The sequence below is a fragment of the Puntigrus tetrazona genome, unplaced genomic scaffold, assembly GCF_018831695.1.
Source record: "Puntigrus tetrazona isolate hp1 unplaced genomic scaffold, ASM1883169v1 S000000223, whole genome shotgun sequence".
Lineage (NCBI taxonomy): Eukaryota > Metazoa > Chordata > Actinopteri > Cypriniformes > Cyprinidae > Puntigrus > Puntigrus tetrazona.
This window is the reverse complement of record NW_025047891.1, coordinates 976,924-1,003,237: the sequence shown is the minus strand read 5'-3', so window position 1 is coordinate 1,003,237 and position 26,314 is coordinate 976,924. Positions and strand designations below refer to the sequence as shown.

General features: G+C 37.9%; 1 protein-coding gene and 1 long non-coding RNA gene across 5 annotated transcripts in view; one reads left to right on the top strand and one right to left on the bottom strand.

Moving 5' to 3' along the window:
* Nucleotides 1–26,314, top strand: part of LOC122333259 — a 62,667-nt gene that overhangs the window by 18,926 nt on the left and 17,427 nt on the right. For 2 of the 4 annotated variants that reach the window (XR_006248605.1, XR_006248604.1), the window contains exons 1-4: nucleotides 18,557–18,989; nucleotides 19,914–20,009; nucleotides 23,466–23,525; nucleotides 23,782–23,952. This is a non-coding gene — a long non-coding RNA (uncharacterized LOC122333259). Of the gene's footprint in view, nucleotides 1–54; nucleotides 147–307; nucleotides 444–17,125; nucleotides 17,181–18,556; nucleotides 18,990–19,913; nucleotides 20,010–23,465; nucleotides 23,526–23,781; nucleotides 23,953–26,314 lie in introns of those variants that run through there. The other 2 variants (XR_006248606.1, XR_006248607.1) reach the window with 2 other exon arrangements.
* Nucleotides 1–26,314, bottom strand: part of chrm2a (cholinergic receptor, muscarinic 2a) — a 70,130-nt gene that overhangs the window by 33,945 nt on the left and 9,871 nt on the right. The window lies entirely within an intron of this gene.

The following is a 26,314-nucleotide window of genomic DNA, read 5'->3' as shown; positions in this document are numbered from 1 at the left end:
AAGCAATCCACTTAAATTAATCTAAAATGCTAAATGTAAACCATACCTCCGCAGGACTCATGGAGGCTTGTCCAAAAAGAGCCATCAGACCGGCTTGCATGTGTGCCAAGCTCTATTATGAAAATCCCGCAAACCACTTAAACTAGGTATGCAAAATCCATTCAGTGAGTTTGTAGCATGACATTTGGAGAAGCATCGTGTCATTTTTAAGTCAAATACAACAAAGTTAGAGCTCTGTAAAATTAGACTCATTCTCAGTTTATGTAGAAATGTATCTTTCTAACACACATTGCCCTTGTGTCTCCAGCGAGTCGCCATAGGCTGTTAGACAATCGCTAACATTTGATTAAACGGCTATAACACCAGCCAGAAGTTCATCAGGCTTACATCTGAACCAGAAGCTGTATATTGAAGAAAATCCCTCAAGCAGCTTGCACTGCAAGGTACGTAAAGCAACCATTGCAGGTCATTTTTGTGCATGACATTGGAAGAACAAAAACTGTGCATCCTGACTCTAGAAAATGCATTAGTCCATTCACTGAGTTTGGAGCATGACATTTTTTTAATCCTGTATGCATCAGGCGCTCTGTGGTTGTGCCATCCGAGGACACATATGTGTGTCATAGCTGCAGGCCACCTGCACAGTCGTTCTGACTCTAGAGCATCATTACACACTCATTACACACCTGCGGACTGAGTGCAGGTCAGAGAGCATGCGGTCATCTCACATGAAAGCTGCTCATCTGTCTAGGGCTAGAAATCTTTGCACTCCGTCCTGGACAGTCTAATGCAGCTCCTCGCCGCCTTCATTTTGTCAATTTGATCAAACTCTTGGGCTAAAATAAAACTAAATCAACTGTGACTGTCAAACCTGTCAAGCCTGAAGGTCTACTGAAATACAAGGGAATCTTTATTTTAAAATAGACAGTTCAGACTCCAAATTCTGATTGCATGAGCCACGCTGGTGAGATGTGACTGCATTAAATCGTCTTTATGTAATGCAGTTTTTTGGGGGGTTTTTTTGACTAGAATTGGTGGAATTAGTTTCTGAGAGGTGAAACAAACTTTAGAGGGTCCTGAGTTGAAGTGTCTTGTTCAAAGATGAATCTTACTAGGGATTACTGACACTGTTACTAAGCCAGTGGGACAAAACAAGTTTTGAGGAGGGGTAGTTAACAGGATTAACAGAAGCGTTGCCTCCCCCTTGTGTTTGATCCAAAATGTACTTACACTCTTGGCAATGTATAGTGAACACTTTGTATTACTTTTCTCAAGTGTTTGACTTTAAAAGTAAATATCATGTAAAATGTGAATATATATATATATAGCTTGGTTAATCACATCTGTAGTATGGTCTTGCACCATTTACTCTTTTCAAAAATTCTAAACTATGATGTAATGATAAATTGCTATTAGCTATAAAATGTGAAACATAATTTAAACTATTAACAATGTCAACAGCATATTGATTGGTATCGTCTTTTTAAGTCGGCACTTTGTGTTTGTGATCGATATGCACTTAAGAAACATACGCTTTAGGTTTGTTTTATTATTAGCCCAGCTGGGGCGGAGTGTGTTGTTTTTTTTATCTGTTATTCCGGCAGGTTTAGTTTAGTCCCTCAGGCTGAACGCTAACATCATGTAAACCATCAAACACACACACACACACACACACACACGACGCAGCCAAATGACACATACGTGTTTGCATATGATGCAGGGAATCCGAATCTCACTCTGCTTTATGTACATAGGTGTACTAAAGGCTGTAGAGATGAATTATGGATTTGTGTGTTGAGCAGCCTCTGGGAGATGTGTGTTATTCCAGCGTGTCAGGAAATAGAGTGGGTGGACGGGATTCTGATTAGAGCCGGAGCTAAGATAGAGAGACAGATCTATGGTTTCTATATCCGTCCCTGAACAGAGAGAGATGTGCCTTATCATAGACACCGACAGACACCCTGTACACTCGACTCAGTCCGTATCAGTCAGCTGAGGACCACACAAACACACACACACACACACACACACACATGCGTTGTGATAGCACCCATTTATCAAGCGCTGACAACTCACATTGAGCGCTGCAGGACTGCACACTTTCTCTTTATTTTTGTCCGATGTCTCCATCGTGTCGTTGTCAAAGGGTCTGAGCTCTAGGTAATATGCTGAGTGTGTTCCTGAGCCTGATCCATCGGTTCGTGAAAAACCGTGGTAAGTTACGTAAATGCATAAAAGGAGACAGATTGGCTCTTTTTTCGTTCTCAATTTTCTGCCGCTTGATTAAACTTGCTGCAGGATCAATCCAGCACTGAATCTCAAATCAATTTTGATAGCGTCTGGAAAAAAAAAAAAAAAAAAAAAACCGAGCTGCGTACTTGCGCCCTAAAACACATCAACCTGTGGGAGGCTGATTGTGTTACAGAGAAATAGAAACCCAGTCATCACTGAGGCTGCAGAAACATCTCTCGGTAAACCTTTAACCTGGTTTCTGATGAGTCTGTAAGGCTTTGGTTGTTAGTAGTGTTTAATAAGGATTTAGAGGATCCTGAGTTGAAGCGTCTTGTTCAAAGTTGAATCTTACATTTGGACAAACCGCAAAAAAGAAATAGTTCACCTCAAAATGCTGAAATGAGTTTGTTTGAGAAATGTAGCATTGCATCACTTGCTCAATGGATGCCCTGCAGTGAATGGGTGCCGTCGGTAAAACATCACAATAATCCACACCACTCCGGTCCATCAGTTAACATCTGGAGAAGATAAAAAATGTTTTCAAATGCAGATATTAAGGCATAATCCACATTTTTTGCTCTCTCCAGTGAAATACTATACTATACTATGGACTGAAATTTTGTCCAGAAGCGATGATTAAAGTTAAAATGATTATTATTGTGATGTTTTTATCAGCCGTTTGGACTCTCATTCTGACGGCACCCATGCACTGCAGAGGATCAATCGGTGACAGTGACAATGCTGCATTTCTCCAAATCCAATGAAGATCCAATCTTACCTACATCTCGGATGTCCCAAGTGTGGGTACATACTTTTTTGGGTTGAACTATTTCTTTAAACTTCTGCATGTAACTCAAATCGCGTTAGAAATACACAAGCTGAAACACAATGCAGAAATCCCCTAAACAATTAGATTATATAGAACAAACACTGCTATAAATTAGTTTTAGGAACTATAGACGGCAGCTCAGGAAAATCCTGCATTCTTTATTCTCACAGCGTAGCCTTGATTCAATCCATCAAATGCTATCAGCTCAGAAATCGTTGGCCACCTTCATCAGACCTACAGATCTCATTTTCCTGTCGTATTTTCCGCACTCACAGAGCCGGGTCGCTCCAAATCATTTCAACAGACCCTCGGGCCATGTAATGCAGAGAGGATGGAGGAAAAATAAAGGATTTCAATGAGGAATGCATATATTATATGTTATAAAGGTGTTTTGGAAGCATTTCGAGTTCCTTAATATATGCCACATCGTATATTGCAAACGATATTAACTACAGCTATAATTCAGGCCTATTCATATTTATTTGTTTAGATATTATATTTCATTAAATACATAATGTGTTGGTTTATATGCTGTAATGCGTTATACTGAAAGCGTTTGCAACCTCAGGGTTTGCGTGATGCAATCTAGCAGTGAGATTCCCTATAAATCATGTATTTTGCATACAGTAAGATCTCTGCTGTTCTTATTGAAATGAAAGGTCAGGAATCAGTTCTCTAAGGCTTTTCTCGCCCTGACAAAATTTTCGTGGGCCCCACCACAAGAAAAATTCATCAATATGGAAAATAGCAAAAAAAATAATCAATAGCAAAAAGGAATAGTTTTTGTTTTCAGTTGGTTTTTTGACCCATGAATCTCTGTAGTCTAATGAATAAAATGATGACAGCTAATTTTTAGGTACCAGTAAACAATTTTCAACCGGTTGCCACATCAAAGCTACTTACCTAGCTAATAGAACGTTAAATAAAGACAAGTCACTAATGAAATATGGACAAAGACGGAAAATGAAAGAAATAGCACCATTTTCTCCCAGTAGTTTTTGTTCACTTTAAGACAACAGAGCAGTTAAGCTTTGAGATATATATATATAGCTGTACATGAGTGTATGTGAATAAAGTTTGATAGTTAACTTTATATTCAGAGCCGTGCAATAGTATAGTTTACGTTTGACCCATTCTTCAGTGAATCAGTCCCGGTTGAACAGATTTTGCTTCTGCACAGTTTGTAAGAGAGAAGGCTGTTAATGATTTAGATGTGTGTGTGTGTGTGTGTGTGTGTGTGTGTGTGCGAGCATCCAGCCGTGCTGCTGTGTTTCTCCTTCTTTCATATTTTATGAAAAACGAGACCCTCGTAGCGGGGGAGATTCTTTGAGAGCGCTCCTTTGGTGTGCGCTCTTTTGTTTGTGTCTGTGCGAGTCGTGATCTTTCTTTACCAACATATAGATCTCCGGTTACTATGGTGATGAGCCTCCCATTAGCTTGTGATGATGATGATGGAGGTGATGATGTCATAAGAGCAGCATCTTCAGGGTCCTACAGACCCTCTTCAGCACCGCTTCCACACACTGACCTAGTGAATGTAAACAAGGGGCTCCCTTCTTAGGCAGCATCGTAACTGAGATGGAACCTGAGAAGTGAGCGATACGTGCTGCCCGGGCAAGCTGAAAACTTGACTCTCAATCGATTTCAGCAGAGATGAAAGATTTATAAAGCGATACTCTAACCAAGGTTGTTGGTAACTGACACAAAAAAAATATTTTCAATTAAATATAATAAGCGAAACCGATAAAGCTTATAAAAATGTATAGTTATGATAAAAATAATAATAAAAATGACTCAAACTTACACTAAATTTAATTTAAAAATATTAAATAAAATTATGAAAGTATCTCAATGATACAAAAAAATGCTGAATGTAAATTAACTCCAATATTAACACTATAATATTAACTAACTCTATGATCCCCTGTCTTGGTGTTTGTTCCCCATTGTTTCTGTGTTCTCTGTTCCTTGCCCACATTATCTTCCTTAGTAACTGATTAGCCCCTCCCCCTTGTTAACTCATTATCCTGTTAAGATCAGGTTCCTGAACCTCTCTACCAGTGTTTGATTTGACCATGTCTCTTAATAAAGCCCTGCATACGGAGCTGCTAATACTATTAATACTAACTTTAACACTCATATTAATCCCTGTTATATTAAATATTGAAAATGAAGCAATTACTAACTTCTACATGCAGCTGTATCTAGATATTAATTGTTCAGCCACCTTATATTCCTATTTCATATTTCAGTCATGCCGTGTTTTTCCCACTCCATGAAAGTCTTATTCCACTGGACATGTCACGTTGTGATGAAGTCAAGTATAATGGCTTGTGGACAGGCTTCGTGTTGAATTTGAACTGCTGTCTGCTGTGTGTTAAATGGTTTTGGACTGGATTTTGCTGCAGTCAGCAGATACAGCAGTGTGTGTGTGTGTGTGTGTGTGTGTGTGAGAGTGAGATACTGTGTGTTGGAGTCTGTATACTCACTAAAACACTAATGACTCGTGACTGGTTCCTCTTTAGTCTTAATTACTCTACACTTGCATTTACACAGAAACTGCTTTGACACCTTAATGAGACGTTGCTAGAATGCAGAAATGTTGATTAATTAAGAAGACAGAAGCACAGAGGTCATCTTAATAATGTCATAATGTCTTTTTCTTGTCTTTCCGTCTTTGTTTCTTTTCACATTTTTTGTCCATTCGCGTTTTAAACTCATTTTAAACTGGGTCAAGCAAAGACTTTGGCAGACTGAGCATCAATTACACTCACATCAAGAGTAACCAAGACAGAAAGAAGTTTCTTCTTGACATTTCAAACCTAATTAAAGGAGAAAGTGGAGTGATCCAAGAGAGGTCAGCAACTCATTACAGTCTCACACATGTGTGTGTTTGTTTTTCTGTCATGGTGAGGACTTCTTGTTCACTTCTTTGGCAATTTTGCCTGCAAGCTATTTATTCACCACTGTTCAGCATCGTCAAATAATTCAGAGTCTCTTCTGCTCACAAAGGCTACATTTTTGATGAAAAATTACTGTGAAATAGTGAATATTATTACTGTTTGTAATATTAAGCCTTCTCTATGTGAATTTATCCATTACTCCAGTCTTCGGTTTCACACGATCCTTCAGAAAAAGTTCAACATTTCTGATTATTATTAATGTTGAAAACAGTTGTGCTGCTTAATTTTTTCATGGAAACCGCGATACTGCCATTTTGATGTAGAAAAAAGGAAATGGAAACTTCTCTTCATCAAAGACACATTAAATTGATCAAGAGTGGAGGAAAGCATGTTTATAATTATAAGTAAATACTATTCTTTTGAAATAAAGCTGAAAATTCAGCTTTGATCAAAGAAATCAATTACGTCACTATATATTCAAATAGAAATAGATTTTTTTTTTTAATTGCAATATTATTTCACTGTACTATTACCACATTTTAGCCAAATAAATGTAGCTTTGGTAAGCAGAAAGTCTATCAAATACATTTGAAAGTTTTTTGAGCTGTATTCACACCAAGACCTAATAATAACTATAACTATAATGTTTGAATAATCATTCTAACTCTATGAGAAAAGGGATGTCCTCAACACAAGCACACCAATAACAGCACAGGGAAGAGATGTCATTGACGGATTGATAAGTGCTGTCAGATTTAGCTCACTTGCAGAGATAAATGTGTCTTCATACCTGAATAAAGCCTCACACACTCGCCTCGCCGGACCCTCTTAACCCCGCTAAGTGTGTATGTGTTTCATGAATGCAGGCGGCAGCCGTCAGGAGTGTATAATACTCCGTTCATTCACCAAACGCTCATTTAGCAGCGAGAGAGAGAAACCGTTCCTCCTCTGCTCTCTAAAACGAGAAGCTGACGTTCTTCAGCACAAAACCCCCTCCGCGTCATCCACTGATGTGCTCTCACTAAATTTAGATGCATGAACAAGCGGGGAGCTCAATTGCGAAAAATAATCCATATTTAGATCAGCACATTTAAATTTACCTGCGAGTTTGCTCTCATTTAGCGTCTCTTATAATCTGTTTACTGCTGTGAAAATGGCTGTCATGCATATTTCATTGGTTTAATGTCACAAGCACGTGATGATAGCGCCGTTAATGACTGCTGTTTGCCATCATCCGCATCTCTGTTACTGTTGCGTTTACTAGCGCTGAGAGTTAAAGTTTGTTTTGTTAGTTTCTCTGTTCTCTTATCGCATCTGTCTGGTTTCTTTGCCGCATCAATAAGATTGAATATCTCTAGCCTTGTGAGCTGAATGAGGATTATTCTGCCGAAGTCGAGCGCCCGTGTGTGTGAGTGTGTTTGTGTGTTCGGCTCTGATTGACAGCTGTCTGAATCGGACGCACAGGCTGCAGGTGTTCCCTGACCATCGGTGCGCGTGAACTGACCTGTGGGTGTGTTTTTTGCCGGGCTGCGTGTCCTGCAGCATTTCCATCAGGCCGGCAATAGGAGGAACATGTCACTACAAGCTCCTCAATCTAGTGCTGTTACAGAAATCAATAGTGCCTGGCACACAAACACACACATTCAGGAGAACATCTCAATTGCTCTACGGATATAAAGATGTCTGCAGGAGAAGTCAAAACAATACAAATGTTCTTAATTTGAGATTTAGGTTTTGTTAAAAATGAGCCCATCCAGATTCAGCGCGCACATTTTCTATAGACTTCTATTGTTTTTTATGCACAGCTAGTTAGAAATACAGTAACCTAAGACCAACAGCCAACCTTCTTCAGTTTTACTACTTCTTTTTTATGTCATTTTAGTAGATTTAGTTGAATACTGGGTACAGATTTATTGGCAAAGTTTGGTTAAATATGTACTCACAAACACACACATTCAGGAGAACATCTCAGTTGCTCTACGGATATAAAGATGTCTGCAGGAGAAATTAAAAACAATAAAAATGATCTTAATTTGAGCTTTAGGTTTTGTTAAAAATGACCACACACACACACACACACACACACACACACACACACACACTTAATTAAATGAAAGACATTTCATAGACTTCTATTGTTTTTCTTTAATGTACAGCTATAGTACAGAAGTTATAAATATGGTAACTTAACCCTAGCAGAAAACTTTCTCAAATTTTACTGTTTAATTTTTTTTAGATCATTTTGTCAGATTTGGCTCTATTCTAGGTACAGTTATTGGCAAAGTATGGTTAAGTAGGTACACACACACACACACACACACACACACACACACACACACACACACACACACACACACATACATACACACACACACACACACACACACACACACAAACAGTCCAATGGTAAGAGCACTGTAAAAATATAAAGTTGAGAAAAGTTTAAGGCAACCAGCTTCAGCAGATTTTTCTCAACTTGTTGTTTTTAAAGAGCAAAAAGTTAAGAAAGCTCAAAAATCCACAAATCCTGTCCTGTTGCCTCGTGGGATAGAAAAGTGTCCATCAGATGGACACTTCAGAAACAGTGAGTCATGCAGGTACTGTTTTATGAAATCTGGACATGCTACTCTTGTCAAAGATTGTCATCTACTACACTGAAAATAATTAGGTAAAGATTCAGCAAATAAGAGTAAATTAAACAGGAAATTTTGAAGTAAAAAAACTGATATGGTAAGATTTTTTTCCCAGTGCATAAAGTATACAATATCAGACACAGCCTAAGTGTGCTTTTTCAGCGGTAATTACCTACAACCAGAGAGAAGTGTGTTATTTATTTATTTCTACTTACTAATTTAGTTAAGAATTCATGAAAACCTAAAAATGTGCAATAAAGTAGAGAATTTAGTTAGATGTCAAAGCTTACTGCTGTATCATCATCAGCCAGGTGGCATGCATATCTTTTCTCTTTTAAACGGGATGACTTTTTTATTAGATAATTGCATTTAGCAAATCGTTCTGCGGTAGAAGATTCATAATATACTTCATAAAGAATTATCCAACACTGTGTGTTTGTTCGTTCTACACAGACAGAGCCAAGTAAAGCACATTTTTAACACCAATAAGTTAGTTTGCGGCGCAAAGTAGAAGGGAAGCTCTTGTTTATGTTCCCAGTATGTGATTGTGTGTGTGTGTGTGTGTGTGTGTGTGTGTGTGTGTGTGTGTGAGAAAGTATTGTGTGTCATGGTAGACTTGATTTCAGAGTTTTCTTTCCGCAGAAGAGTGTGGAAGGATTCATCCATTATGAATGTCTCAGAGAAACACTGTCACCTGGACTGAGCTACTCAAACACCAGCGCTCCTGATCAGCAGGTCTGGAGCGCACGCGTGTGTGTGTGTGTGTGTGTGTGTGTGTGTGTGTGAGATGACAGTCTCTCTGCCTTCAGGAGAAACATCCCACCTCACTTTTACACGCAAGCTGATTTTGCCTTGTTAATAAGAGGTTTTTATGACATGCACATTTTACAGTATCTCAGGAGTTAACAAGCACATTTGTGTGTGTGTGTGTGTGTGTGTGTGTGTGTGTGTGTGTGTGTGTGTGTGTGTGTGTGATTCTAAAACAATGATGTGCAAGCGGTGACATTGTGAAGGGCACAGTGAGGCTTGGGTATCATCCAGTTTGGAATATTCAGTCCCTTTGGGTTTATTAAACACAGACACACATGAATCTGTGCTGCTCTCGCTTTCAAACCCCTCACAAAAAGATGCATAATAATATACATAAAATGCACATTTGCAGAGAGACACACCTCTGAGACACATTATTGGTTACACAACATATTGTCACTTTTTTTGATTAATTAGATGTTTGTTCTTTAACATATTTTCTGCTTATTTCGTGTATTATTTGCATAAAAACACTTTATATAACACCTACTTCTTAGCTACTTCTAGAATCAAGTAACATTTTTAATTTTGTATAAACATAAGTTGTTAGTATTTTTAGTGACAAAAAATATTTATTGCTTAGTACTTTTTTATTTAGTATTAAACTAAATGAAAAAGAGAAAAGTTGCCTTTGCAAAATAAAAAAAGTTTTAAGTTTTAAAATATTTTTAAATGATTTCCAAATCTGAATTAAATAAATGTTAGTGTTTATTTTCTTTCCATTTATATTCCATTTATTTTATTGTTTTAGTTCATGATAATTGTGTAGAATTAATTTAATCAAAATTAAAATAGTTTCAGGTGTTAGACATTTACATCAGGCTCAGATGATCTCTACACCTTTGAAAGGTAAGAAAAAAATAATAGTCCAAATGATTTCTTTGAATTGGTTCTTTTGAACACTTTGTTTTGATTGCCCATTAAAAAAGGAACGATTTTCTTTTTATTTAATTACTGGTCGCTAATGTCCGCTGTGGCGTATTACATTCTGTAACATGTTTTAATAAAGCCATATGTAGACACACATTGCTGTTGATTAAGTTTTTATGTAATTAAGCTATATTAATTACAGGGCGTTTCGTGTATTGCAATTCACTTGTCCCAGTTTTTTGCACCTTAATTGAGATTAATGTTCATACTCCATAATGTCCTGGGCCTGGGCTTTTCCTGCATCTTGAATATGACTGTGACAAATATTCATGAGCTCTTGGACGTGCCGCAACTAAAGCACCCCTACAGATGGTTCCCGGCTCATTTAGAGTCAGACGTGTCTGAGACGGACCGTCGAGAAGAGCTTAGACTGACTCATTGAGTTGAGGAGCCATTAACTTCCCAGACCGATTCAGTCCAATCCACAGACAGATCACTTGGTGAACCAAACCAAGCAAATCACTGACTCAAAACAATGACTTTTTCCTTTGGATTTTAGCCCTTTTTTTGGTTCAGCTGAGTTTTTTTATTGGAATTTTACTGTTTCACCCCCATTTACTTTAATAAATCTAATTTGCACTAGGCACAAAAAATAGTTCCTCTTAAGACCTCAAGGACAAAAATCTCTTCACTGAAACCCATTAAAAAAGCTTCAAAACTTTATTTTTTTTACCAGATGGTGGCATTTTTACAGGTTTGGCCTATAAAGCAAATAATTGCTTTATTCCTGTTTTTTGCTTCTGCATATTATAGTGCCAATTGGATAAAAAAAATGCAGCTATAATTGTGTGGGTGTGTTGTACGGATGTCATGAAAAATTGTGTGTTTGTGCTTCTAATATTGGAGAGAGATAAACTGTCATTATAAAATCACAAATCCAAACAGATGAGTTTTGCTAGCATCTAATGGGGAAAATACGGTACTGCTTCCAAACAAAATCTTACCAAAAGCACATTTTTTGAGATATCGACCTCAAATTACGAACACAGCTTGTTTAGACGTATGGCTTTGATTCTCTAGCACGTTTAGAGTTCATATAACAAGTAAATATATATTTTATATGAAATATTGTTCATAACTTTTATGCAATGGGTCTTCTTTAAAATGAGACCAAAGTTAAGTGTGTGCATCCAAGCTTCACAATTTTTGACATGGACAATTGTAACTTTTTTTTTATTGATGCACAAGGATTAGAGTTAGAGCTTTTCTTGTCTTGTTAACCTTAGCTCAGTTAGAGACACAAACAGCAAACATCTGATTGGAGAAACATGTGAGATATTGAAGGGATCTCATCTGCCATTTGTCTTCCAGCGTATCTCGTCTGCCAGGAATGTGCTCAGAAATGTTGCATGGTCTTTTGGCGAACGTCTGGAATTTGATATCGTGCTCTTGTTAATGTCAGCGCTGAAGTGTTTTTGCTGGAGCTGAAACATGTGGCTGCGTTTGGCTGGACTTCTGCAGCCGCCGAACATTAAAGCACGCCGGTCGGCTGTTTTCTTTCAGGTAGTGTTGTAAACACTGTTTCAAAGCGCCTTTGTTGGGAGGAATGTTCTGGGTTCAATGCAACTTAAGCCATATACGGACAGCGCCTGTGGTGTGATTTGCATAGAAAATGATTTCTAAAAACAAACTTGTTTACCAGCGCTAAAAAAAGATGATTTAGGCTCTTTGCAGCTCGAATAACGCTCTTTGTTTTTGTGTGGAACAATTATTATAAGTGCTTGAAGCTGCACATTTGAGCTTTTAAACATCTTGCATTAATCAAAATGCATTTGTTCTGTGCTTTTACAAACCGAGTGACGAGCTGAAGTCATTTTCTCTGGTAATCAAGAGATTGAAGGGGGGTTTTTTTGAAGCCTTGAAGAGCCGTGGTGCGGTTCTCGCTCGTAATGGCGGTAAATCTTCTTTGCACAGAGCTCAATCTGAGTGGCTCAACGCAGCTGTTTGGATAAATCTGTACGGAATATTAAAGCGCAGTTTAAAATTCTGTACATTAATCTCTCTTTCAGCGCTGATGTAAGCAGCCGCGCTGCTGGGATAAATATAATCTAATAACGCAGTGGCTTTTACAGTCATTCAAATGAAACCAATTAAAAAGCCAGCGTCTGCGCAGACCACGTCCCTCGAGTGTGAGTGTACATGAGGTTTAGACTTCTACCTAACAGATACAACCGTCTGTCTCATTTTCAGCCTCTCTCCGGGATAGAGAGCTCCAGGAATCTTTTAAGAAGGTTGCTGGACCTTGAGAGGGAGATATGTTGCATCTTTAAGCAATCTGTGCAATAAAATGCATTGGCCAAGGCAAAATCACAAACGCATAGTGCCTCCTTCTTAAAGTGCGTTATTATGGCCAATGAATTACTTCTAAAATCAATCTCTTCCTTGTGGATCTGAGTTTTTGTCACGATTAATCTACGGGACTTTTTCAGTGTTTTGTACAGCTCCTATTTCAATTTTCACATTCAATTAAACAGACAAATTGAAAAACACATTTTTCAAAATAAATACTAGATTTATTATTCATTTTTTTAACGTACGACTGCTTTTTCCAGCGTAGGACGTCCCTGTATATACCCAAAGGGAGCTTTGGCAGATTTAGCTCGCTTTTGAGAACAAACTTGTCCCTGAAGTCTTAGAAAGTCAACGCAAACATGTGAGCATAATGGTTTGTGTTGCTCAGATTAATGCAGACCGCATCCTGTGAGAAACTTTATATTGTCTTTAACCCTCGGAGGTATTTAAGCGTGTTTGTGTGTGTTGATATTTGCACGAGTCCTCTGGAGAGCGCGTGCCGTGCGCGTGTTGACAGCCGCTCAATGCTTTGTAAATCCCAGAACGAACCCCTCCGACGCGGCGCTCACGCTCACATCGTGCTGTGTGTCACAATTATATGTTAGTTACTCTGAACCACGCCTGAACATTTATAATACTGGACCTGAATGCATTTCAAGATGTTTGGTTGCATAAATAGTTCTTGTTGTCAAGAGTTTTTTCGAGAGTTCTCAGACCGAATCGATCCAGCGACTCGCTGAATCAGAACAAAAGAATCATTAGTGGAATTGGAAATGTTAAATTCCTCATTTCCCGTCCCTGGTCTTTATATTTCACACACAGATACAGATACAGCCCATTTTATCACTCAATTAAAAGTGCCCTCCTTGACTTTCCTCTTGAGGAGCGGCTCGTATGGCGAGGTGAGGAAGTCAATGCAACGCCTGGAATAATTAAATGGGAATATTCTCATCACTTACAGGAAGGAATAGTCAGAGGTCATTCGGTTTCCCCAGCTGACGCGTATATAATAACCCGCGCTCCTTCTAATCACATCAGAGTGTGTGTTGCTTAAAACACCCATATTGTGCACGTTAAAATAGGCATATGTTTTGCACATGAAAGTTTAAAGCAAACACAAGTAACATCTAAAAAAAAAAAGGTGCACAAACAACATGCACTTAGATCATTTCTACATGACAAAAAAATGTCAAGTAAAACAGTTAACTAAATTATGTGGTAGAAAAACTGAAGTAGTGTTTTAAAGAATATTGGAAACGAACTGTGAGCCTGGACCTGGTCTTAAGTCGCTGGGGTATGTTTGTAGCAATAGCCAACAATACATTGTATGGGTTAAAATTATCGATTGTCCCTTTATGCCAAAAATCATTAGGGCATTAAGTAAAGATCATGCTCCAAGAACATATTTTGTAAATTTCTTACCGTAAATATATCAAAACTTAATCTTTATTAGTAATATGTATCACAAAGGACTTTATTTAAGACAATTTTAAAGGCGATTTTCTCAATATTTATATATTTTTTACACCCTCAAATTCCCGATTTTCAAATGTATCTCAATCAGATATTGCCCTATCATAACAAACTCTCAGGTGATGTGTGCATATCAATTTCAAAAATGTTTTCTATAAATGTTATAGGTCCAGGATCACATGTAGTTAATGGTAGCCATAGGCTTCAGTAGTTTTGAAAAAAAAATAAAATACCAGCAACTGTTTGGTTACCAACATTCTTTAAAATGTTTTCTTACAGAAATCCCTTTAATTCTACAGGCTGTTTTTGTTACTCTGCCTTTAAAAGTTCTATATGCAAATAAGCTCTTTTATTAATCTCTAACCTGTTTCCGTTCACCCTTGTGGGTCAAGCGACTGAATATGCAGTAGTCCTTGATATGCAAATGTGGGTGGTTGTATGCTAATGAGCCGCAGTTTGATCTTCTGGATGGACCGGGGAGGATTTTTGTGTTGTGAATATCTCCAATACTCCGGTACATTGGAATCTTTTCATTTTTTAAAAAAAGAACAGAAGTCACCCTTTGATCCATTATCCCATTATGCCGCCCATGTGGCTTGCTAAGAAAACCATTGTCTTGTTTTCAGCGCGGAAACATTTGCGGGTTAATGAGGTGACTTTGGGCTTCATTAGCATTTTGCATGTCACAACAGTGGCGCAGTTTTCAGTGCAGGGCATCGCCATGGCAACATCTGCTCTGGGCCAGGTTACGGGATGCGGTGTAATGGTTAAAGCTCAGCGCTGGTAACCAGGAGGTTGATGGTTTGACCCCGCGAGGGGCGAGTCACGAACAATCTCCACCGTGCCCTTGAGCGAGACCCTTCACCTCGCTAGAAACCTTCGTGACACCGGTGAGGCCGATATCGCACGCTGCTTTGTGACGCGAGGGGTGATAAACGAACTCTTCACTTGACCATGAAAGCCATTTAGGAAGATATTAGTGTAAATGATAGCCTGAAGTCCTTGACATCTGTCCGGGACAGAGCTAGACTGTTCACCCGGCTCACGGCTTGGCTTGGAGAGATTTGCCGTCCTTGACGTCGCAGAGTGAGATTCTTACTGAACGGCTTTTGGTCAGTCCATCTCACAAAGCAGATTTGGAACGACGTAATAATTGAACGTTTTTAATATTGTTGAAAGAGTCTCTCCTGCTCAACAAGGTTGCATTTATTTGATCAAAACAGTAAAAATGTGCAACAGTTTTCTATTAGTTTGTTAGTTTTTTTAAATGATATGGTTAAAAAACTATTTGTATAACCTCGAATGGCAGTGTATCACAGAAATACACGTAGCACGTTGTTTTCGACAATCATTTTCAGCAGTGGTTTCTGAAGGATCATGTGACACTGAAGCGTCTTATGAAGCTGAAAATTCAGTTTTGAATTTCATAAAACATTTCAGAATGAGTGTCTTACTGTTTAGTTTCAATAAACACTCATTTAGAAGCGAAGAAGGATTTGTGAGCGCTCGAGTCGCAAAATGTTTCCTTCATTAAAATGAGCACTTTGTTGGAAATCTGTTTCCCATGACATGAGGTCTTTATCGTTGGCAGTAGTGAAGAACCAGGATGATTGTGTCAGTATTATCAGCCAACAGCTAGAGGAACCTTGACTGGTCTCCAGCGGCTCTCAGTGTGTGTGTGTGTGTGTGTGTGTGTGTGTGTTTGAGAGCGAGGTCGGGGTCGAGGGATTGCTCTGCGAGACATAATTAAATCAACAATGAAAGATTTGCAGGGAGCAGCCCTTTAAAATTTAATTTTCTTCTGCAAGACTTTCCGCAGCGGGGAAGATCCCAGATAGACGCAGGAGCAGAAATGTGGGTTAACCAGAGGTTAGGGCTAGGAAATGGCCTTCTGTTTAACCCACAACAAACAGCTCTGTTCAGATCAACAGCCGCACGTCTAAACGCTCAGAGAGAACCAGTGTGCTCTGTTAAAATGCTCATTAGTTCACTTAAATGTCTCTGTTTTTTGTTGAGTTACACAAGTAGTCAAAGGTCATTTAGTCATGGCTTATTACGACTAAAAAAATATATGATTACTTGAAATAAAGTCAAATAATTTTGAAATAAAAAACAATTATACTTAATAAAAACTATATAGACATTTAAAAATAACTAATAAAAATGACAAAAAAACACAACAACATTATTAAAACTATATAGAAAATACTGAATTAAATAATATAAAATATAGTTAAATTTATAGCTCGGTGAAACTAAAACATTCAGATTTTAGCTAACTCTTTAATTATATTTAGTTTAACTTATGAATACAATGTAAACTATATAAACATAAAAAAAAAAAAATAAACTAAAAATAAATGGTATAAATATGAATTCAAAATGTTGTATGTAATGTAAATATTATCTTCAAAATCTAAATAAAAGCTACAATACTTTCCCAGTGCTGAAATAACTCAGGTGACAACTCGGGTGTCATACAAAGAAAAAACCTTCTTATATTTGAGCATGAACCAAACTTCATCAGATGCATTCTGGGATATTTTTAGACGTTATTTAAGGAGGAGCTGGTATGCTGCAGATGCGATGATCCTTTTCCTTCGCTATACAGCTATTATAATTGTTTTAATTAAAATTTAGACACAGAACCGATTTCAAGCAGAAAGCTCTTACATCAAAAAGATTTTTCAATCACCAACCGAGTCCAAACGTTTTCATATGTTTTTGGAGCATTAACGAGATTCTAATGTGCTGCCACATTATCCTAAAATTAAAAGTCAACGCACGACCCCACACACTAACAGCCGGAAGAGATGACAGATTAAAGCTGCTGTCTGACATCTCTGATTATTGTGCTGAATTATTCGGGAACTTTATTGTGTCTGTGATTCGGAGTTGGTTCTTAATGAGAGCTGTGACCTAACATAACCACGTCAGGTTTCAGCACTGGCCCAGAATACACTTCGTGAGGGAACACGGAAAGTTTCATACTGTACATTTCATCAGATTTTTTTTCTTTTCAGGTGAACTACTGTCATAATGGTGGAGTGACGGTTTGAAGAGTTAGCATCTTACCAAGTGAGTAAAAAAACAGATGAACTATAAACAAAAGAAATGCTTCTGCTTTACTTGTTCAGAAATACAGGAAAAACACTAAAATATTATTACAATTTAAAATAACACTTTTCTTTTTTAATATATAATAAAACGCAATTTATTCCTGTGATCAAAGATGAATTTTTAGCATCGTTACTTCAGTCTTTAGTGTAGCGTGATCCTTCAGAAATCATCATAACGTGCTGATTTGTTGCTCGAGAATGTTTTGTGAAGATGTGTATGTACTCTGTATATTTATTATGTACATATGCATGTATATATTTAATAATATTTTTAAGCTCATTTATATGTTTTTATATAATATAAATTATATGGATATAAATATATACATGTAAAAATATTTTCTAAACATATACTGTATGTCTGTCTTTAAATATACACAGTACACACATATATTATGTAAACAAAAACTTTTATTTTAGATGCCAATTAATCACGATCAGCACTAATTATTATCATCAATGCTGAAAACGTGATATACTGCTAGTAAAATGTTTCAGCAATAAATAAGTAAAAAAAGTGACATTAAATTGATTAAAATCACTTTTTAATCTTTAAAGAAAAATGTATTTTCTGGAAAAATAAAATGCATCACAGTGTATAAGCAGCAAGAAAGAAAGTTGAACTGTTCCTGAATAATTCGACATATGTTTATTAACACATTTGCAGCTTTCCTGCCAAGTAAAAAAAAAATCTTCCTAGCCTTAATTTCCTGCAAGGATTATCAGTGCAAAATTAATAAAACATCAAATATTTATAATAATAAGTTCCTATTTTCTTTGTTTAATAACCTAAACTCAAGCCAAACCCATACACACGCAAACAAAAACCGTGTAGAAATGTCCTCCAGCGTCGCACCTGTTGTTCTGATCAAAGTTTGCAGGGAACTCTGGGAAAGCGAGGACTCGGGGCCGGAACGCGGTGCTAAAATACAGATAACACAATGCTCTCATGCGCACGGAAGCAGCTCATACTCCACTTCCCTCGAATTAATCAACTAGACAACAATATCCCATCAGTATGCAGAGAGCAGCGGACGCGGAGTCGTGTGGCGTGTCTGCGGCGGATTAATCCTGCGTCTATCGAGCCGGCCGGGAGTCTCAGGTGCGTCTGTCTGATAACTCACGCTATTGTCCGGCCTCACGCGCTGTGACGGCTCCAATCTGCCCCCGAGAACACCGAACGTCCGCCCAAGTGCGCTCTTAATACAAGCGCCAACCCTTTAGAGGCTATTGTGTGCCGACGCACGGCGGAGTGTGAGTGTGTGTGTGTGTGTGTGTGTGTGTGTGTGTGTGTGTGTGTGTGTGTGTGTGTGTGTGTGTGTGTGTGTGTGTGTGTGTGTGTGTGTGTGTGTGTGTGTGTGTGTGTGTGTGTGAGTGTGTGTGTGTGTGCGTGGGTTGGGTGAAAGTTTACCGCTGCGCCTTTTGAAAAAGTGAAATTCTCATTTTGGTATGAAAAGCTGATCTCACTGCATCACCGGGACAGCAGCTTCCCTGATGAAACTTTCCGCCTCGTTCAGCACTTTCTATGGTGCGCCGATAGATTAAAGACGGACAGACGGTCCTCGTTTGAGAGCTGGGTGGGTGTTTAGGTGCAGCGCACCCAGGAATATCTGGACACCTCGAGCGAGAATGACATTCTGCCGTCACTTTCTCCCCCTCGTGTCATGACTTACTTTCTTCTGTGGAAGGAGGAGTTTTTTTGCACCGGGCTGTCAAGAGGCAAAAAATGACAAACGAAAGCGATCTATGTGTTTCAGGAGCGCTAGCCGTAAGTTCAAGGAGTGCTCTGTGTGAAGTAAACAGCAAAATTGAAGTCATTATTTGATTAAAATGCGCTGTTGTCAAATCCCATGTGGGTCAGATGTGATGTCAATCCTGGCCACAGCAGAAGAGAAAATAATTGGAAAATCGTATGAAATCTCAGCCTGAGCGTCTTCTGCACTGCAGCTTAAACGCACTTTAACGCTTTAACATTGGCTTTTTTTTTTTACACTGCCAATCAAATGTTTGGAACAGCTACGCTTGCTTTTTGGTCGATTTAATGCATCCTTGCTGAATAAAATAGTACTTTGTTTAATATCTTACTTGCTCCGACTGTAGAATTTGAATAGCTGAGTGGCAGATTCCCCAAAATATTGAAAAAATGTCACCTAAGCAGCAATATTAGATGATTTCTGAAGGATCATGTAACTTGATTGAAATAATGATTCTGAAAATCCAGTTTTGATTTTAATTTAGATTAATATTTCACAATTTAATTATTATTATTAATTCCCATTATTCTTAATGGTCACTATTAAAATAATTGAATTTTATGTCATTTTTATTTATACTTAATCTATTTATTTTTTATTCATAAAAGTGTTCATGCATTGTTCTCAGAGATGATTCTTGAAATATTTGGTTAATAAGCAACTTTTAATGATTTTTTTATTTATAATACAAATGTTAAAGAATTTTTTTGCAAATGTTTTTGTGCTTGTTTAAAAATAATTCCATTCTATTTTCATAGTATTATTAAAGCATTCTTTCAGGAACAAAAAACAAGTATTCCGTTTTATGTATGTAAAATATATAAATATAAATATATGAATGAAATATACTAAAAAGCATTTCATTGTCTTTGCACTGGTTTAAGACGGTTTAATCTAAAATGAACTATTTGAATCGTGTGTTTCTTTATTCTTTTCAGAGCTCGACAGCATCCGTCTCTATTATGAATAAGCACTGACTCTGCAACTCTCTGGTTTTTGTAGTCCGCTGAAGAGAAGTCAAAACAGGATGAAGTGTGAGTACGACAGAATTTTCATTATTAAGCGTCTTATGAGTCTAAATTGCTTCAGGGTCCTCTGCGTTTGCGGACGTGGCAGGTATGCAGCGCTGTTACCTGTCTCAGGTGATTAGACCCAGAGAACTTTCCTCCTCTCTCTTCCTCTCTCTCAGAGTCCTTATTTTTGTGCTCTCGCCACACTCTGGCAGGATAATAGCAGCCACAAATCATCCCGTAGGCTTCACTGGGCAGGAAATTGATGTTCTTTCATTTCAAAACAATGGAGAGCCTTATGAGGGGCCTGATGATGTCATAACTCCAGCGGCTGACAGGTTTGGGGGGCGCCGGGACAGCTCAATCAATCCCAGCATGCACTGGGGCTGCCACAGCTCAGACATTCTCAATCCCAGCCACATGCACTGGGGCTGCACACACACACACACACACACACACACAGACACAGACATTCTCAATCAACACGCACACACACACACACACACACACTTGTCACACACACACACACACACACACACACACACACACACACACACACACACACACACACACACACACACACACACACACTCACACACACACACACACACACACACACACACACACAGGTGTAACGTGCTGATGTAAAAAAGCTGCAGGTCTGTAAAGTCCGTCGACGAGTGTCAGGTTTTGGAGAGGAGGCCTCGTTATACCTGATGTGACAATCACTTCAAGTCAACACGACATCTAAACTGACCCCATTTACTTTCCTTGGTCTTGTTGAACAATTCTTTCAGTACTCTAAAAAGAGAAATGCCGCCGCCTTTAAAATGATCCTCCCTTTTGTAAGAATCACGAGCAGCAGGCAAATAACTCCTTTGTTAATCTCATTGCTGCGTGTCCAGCTTATATTTCACTCGGAAATCAAAAGAAAGGAAAAAAATCATTTAAATTTCATTTCCATTTTTTACATATAATTTGATTCCATGCAAATAGAAATGAACCTGTTTAATGACATTTAAACTAATTTCCTCTAAATTCTCATTATTGTGATGCATCTGGACAATTTACTTAAAAAATAAATATATATATATGTGTGTGTGTGTGTGTGTGTGTGTGTGTGTATACATACACATACTAAATGTATTTATTTTTACTATTTTTATTTTGACTACTTAATAGTGTTAAACTAAAAGAGTTTAGCTTTTCAAAGAAAATGTATATTAATAAAGTGCATTATTCTCAGTGGTGACTATTTAAAAATTTGGTTAATAAACAACATTTATAATTTTTTTTAACTTATAATAACAATTTTCTGTTTAATTTTTTTGCTTGTTTTAAATGAATTATATTTAATTTCATCAAGAGACATTATATTTTTTTCCTTTTCAAGTTATTTTTAATTAAATTAATCTTTGTTGGTATGCATCTAGGCATCTGACTTGTGCAAAATTTATTTGTAATTCCTCTTTTAATAGTGATATAATATTTATTATTATTATCATTCATTTATTTATTACTTTGTTCATTCATTCATTCTTTGAGAGCGATGCAGTGAATACGTCCATGATGTTTAAATTCTTGTTACTTGATTTAAATAATTGTTTTGCAATCGTTACGAAAATAATGTCTAAAATGCATAATTTCATGAGTATATGACATTCTTTCCTGCCATGAAGCGCTCTTCTAATCAGTCCTGCCCTACATTTTAAACTCATTGAATTTCCAGCTTTATTATGATATATGTCACGTTACGTAAGTCAAATAGGTTATGAATGCCATTTCATGTTGACTTTGGGCTTGGAATAAAAAATATATAGCGCAGTTAAGGCTTTTAAAGCATGATTAAAGTCTCTTAGCGGGACAGATGTTGTGGGTTAATTATGGCGCATATAAAGCACATTATAATCAGCAGAAAGCTCTCCGGCAGGAATACCTGCTCGGTCTCGCTCTCTAGGGGAAAATCACGGCGATGAAGCCCTCCTGACCGCTAACACGGCAGAAAACACTTCAAAGCCACCGGACACATGTGTGACCGATGGCCCTTTCCTGCCTGTCAGAGATGAGAGGAGGAAAAGCAGCGGGAATATCTCACACACACTCCAGAACACACTTCCAGAGCGCCTGACGCCTTCCCGACCGCTCTCCTGTCAGATTTATGGTTATGGTTGGCTGATTGCTGAGTGATGGTGGAGTGTGAACACACACGCGCACACACACACACACACACACACACACACACACACACACACACACACACACACACACACACGTCGATGCCAAATCTCAGAAACACAGACAAGGTCATCATCGGCACGACACAGATTCCAGACAGAATACTCATATTATATCTGTATTACAGACACTTTATACACATTTTCAGTGTGCATAGAATATATAGATGACCTCGAGGCTGAAGTTTGATGTCAAACATGCATACATGTTCATACGTGCACAGAAACACACGCATGTGTATATATATATATATATATATATATATATGCAGCACTGCGTTCCAGCGCATGTCAGAGAAGAGAAAAGGAAGAGAGAGAGAGAGAGAGCTGGAAATTAGGTTGTGATATTGAAGCAGCCGTTATTTCTATAGTTTCATATTCATAATGAAATGTTTTGACAGGTTCTCTCCTCTGAAGCGTATTGAGCTGCTGGAACGTCCAAATATCTGTGATGTTAAATATGCTCTTTCATTTTTTTACGTCACTTCTTAAGAAAGCTGTAGTAGATGAAGAGATGGATCGTGCATGTAGATTTTTTTTACCTATATTTAATTGCAGTTAAGCACATTGTCCCTCTAATTCTCATTACTGTAATGTACATCTGGGATGAGTTTTGCGTTTTAGTTTGCGATTTTTATTTATTTTAGTCATTTTTTTGTTAGTTAATTGTGATTTAATTGGTGCAATGCATCGTGTTATTCACTGCACTGCTATAAAATATTGTGATATGTAGCACACATTCAAATTTAAATGAGAATAAATTAAAGGCAGTACAACAGATACATAATTATTTATCCTAAATTTAATTATCAGTTAATTAAAAAATATTCTGGATACATTTTTGGGATAAATTTGGGATAAATTTGTTTAATTGTCTTGAAAATGTGTCCCATAATAAAACCCATTATTGCAAATCATTCAAATTATTTATATCGTTTAGTTTCCTTTTTAAATTTTTACAGTGTAATTGTTATAGTCAGTGGAAATTTTAATTACGGTAATACATAATTGTTTTCGCTATATTACAAAAAAAATACTGCAATACAAATATTTTAAATTAGCCTAAATTACTGTTTAAAAATTCTTGATGATTGTTTGTTTGCTATAAATAATACTTAAGGGAAGATTCGTGTTAGAGTAATGTGAATTTCAGGGTAGATGTGTATAACCGTCCTTAAAACAATGCCACGATGCAAGTCCTAATATCTGAAAAATGTAATTTATTATTTCCGTCTTTTCCTTTTAGGTCACATGTGGCTTTTCTTGAGAGGTTTCGGGAGATTTTCCTAGACATCGGAAGACGAAAGTAAGTTTGAGATTTTGTGGAAATGGACAGTAAAACAACATTAAAATTCTGCCACGTTCCGCCAAATAACAGCAGCTTCTACGTTCAGCTTATGTAAGCGAAAATATGTATTTATATACAAACATTACGTGTTGCTACGTTTAGAATGAGTGCAGATTTGACATTTTGTCAAGTGTTTGCAAGGACAGTTGTCCTGATTGTTATTGTGATTGTGTTGTGTGCTGATTATGAGCCCGTTCTGATTCTGAATAACAAGGTCGTTCTTCCACGAGCTCCAGACCGAAAGCGGTACTTCCCAGGCCCAGGGCCACGTTCTGCTGTCTGGAGATGTCAATGCCAGGACCGGTCCTGAGTGTGACAGCGCCGGAGCTCTCGGGAATAAACTCTCAGTCAGAAGCGCTCCGTACCTGCTCTCCGGACTGAAGAGGTAATCAGAACGGGCAGATTCTGCTGGCTGGAAAACTGGGCCTCTGCCGGGTTCTAAGAGCCGCTAGACCTCGTAAAAACCACAGCGGATCGGCTCAAATCTACAGCTTAAACACAGAGCCGGCCCGATTTCACTTACGCAAACCACAGGAGAAGTTTTGTTAACAGCGCAAACTATAATTTCACAAAGAAAGCCTTTCAGAACCAGTGCAGTGTTTTCAGCTGTCTGTTTGTGATGTAAATTTCTCGCCGTTTCATTTTAATGCCATTTCTTTGGCTTGAAGGCTTTCATTTGCCTTTCAGAGCAACACTAATGGTGTAATTACAAGCCCCACAATAAGCTGCCGTATATGAAGAAGTTGAGCAAAAACAGCGAAATCCTTTCAAAATGAGAAAGCGTTACAATAAACAGATGTAATCTGGCGAGCGAAAACATCTCCCGAAAGTGCAGAGTGCTGCACGAGTGCAAATCTTCAAACTAGCGAAGATGGCTATTAAAAACCAGAGACGTGTGGCACAACTACAAAAAGAAGCACTATCAAATAATCTTCCATTCCTACGTGTGCTCATCCAGAGGATAAAAGCTTGAAAAACTTGAATTAACCACAGAAAGCAATCAAACCCACGTAGCCGGGATATTTCATTAAAAGGGAGAGGAAAACACTCAACGGTGCCTGAGCACACACACACACACACACACACACACACACACACACACCTGATACCATCGGAGCTTTTCAAAGTCCCTCGCTCAGCCGCCGATGTCTGTGATCTAGAACAGAGCGCTGATCTCTCAAAGTCACAGGAGTGGAGCGGCGTTCAGAGGCCAATAACCCCGCAGTCGTCAGCCGTATCCCGGGGATCAGCCTCCGGGGGGCTTTTAAACGCCGTGTACATCAGCTCTGTGCTGAAGCATCGCCTAAAGACCTCAAAAATGTGTCTTATTTAATCCGCTCTATCTGACGTAGATTAGTTGGAGACTGGAGAATAAGACCTCCTCAAAACAGCTCAGATGAACAAATAAGAGCTTCGGCTAAATATTAATAACTGACTTGTTCATTTGATAACACTTTCCATTTATTAGTGTTGCTCAAGTCTGTTGGATAACATCAACTAACAATTACAAATATTTCCAAAGCATTTATTAATATTAGTGCTGGGTTATGAAAGGTTCATATTTTGGTTTTGACATGGATGCAAGGTCAAAAAACCTTTTTCTGATAATATGCATTTATTTGTTCAATGACTTCCAAACATTTATTCAGTTATTATTTTTTCCAAACTTTTTTTCGGTTTCATTTAAAGCAGCGTTTGTGAGCTTTTAATGCACCTAGTTTTTAATTCAGTTTTTTTGCCTAATATCTCAACATTTACTCAAAAGCAAAACGACTTGATGTTAATCAAAAATAAGTGTATGCTTAAAGACAAAATACCTGCTAATGGGCTAAGAAAATAAAATTAATTCAAATAAATATTTGGTTCACTTTTTAAGCATAAACGTCAACCTTAGTTACTAAGCATTGGAAGTATTTTTAATTGTTAGTTTGTGTTAACAAATATCCTTTAATTTAAACAAATCGGCGTTTGCAGCGCTAACATAACCAATAGAAATAGCATTTTCACTCATTTTAATGACGGTGTCTATTTTTTGCAACAAATGTACTGTTTATTGTTAGATAATGTTAGACCTTCATTTTAAGCTCGCATGCACTCGCTGTAGACAACTATCGACTAATTTGTGTCTGTTTTCAAGAGAAACATCTGTTAACAATTAAAGATGTTAATTCAAAATGAATGTAATTTCGCACACTTTCCACATGCCTCGGGTACACATCTTATTCTCGGGACCTAAGGTCCATACAGAAAAACCGGTGTTTGAGCGAACGCAAGCTTCAGTTGTTGTGGGACTGATCATCCTGTCTCCAGGGTGAGTCTTTGCTGTTGCTCCATATTTGAGCCATGTTTGGTAGTGAAGAATATTGTTTCTGACCGAAGCTTGTTTCCCGTTATCGTTTCATCTGGCCGCTCGTGAGTTATTGAGCGGGTCACGGTGTTTGTACAGAAAACATGTAATAAAAGCTGACGATGAAAGGAATCTCCGCGGGGTCTGGGGACCCTCAAGCTTCAATCCTTGGCCCTTTCCTCTTTTTTCAGTCAGTGGGTTAGTGGGGTTACAGGAACAATCTCCCCAAGCACTTCAGAGATGTAGTTTTTCTCTGTTGTACTGAAGCCAGGCGACTCAGTTAATGCACCGAAGAGCGAAACGCTGAGCCGCTGAGAGCGTGACTCTGTTTCTCGTTGGAAATCCACCGATACACCGGCCTTTCTCACACGAACGTATCATTTTAAAGAACGTGGCAGTG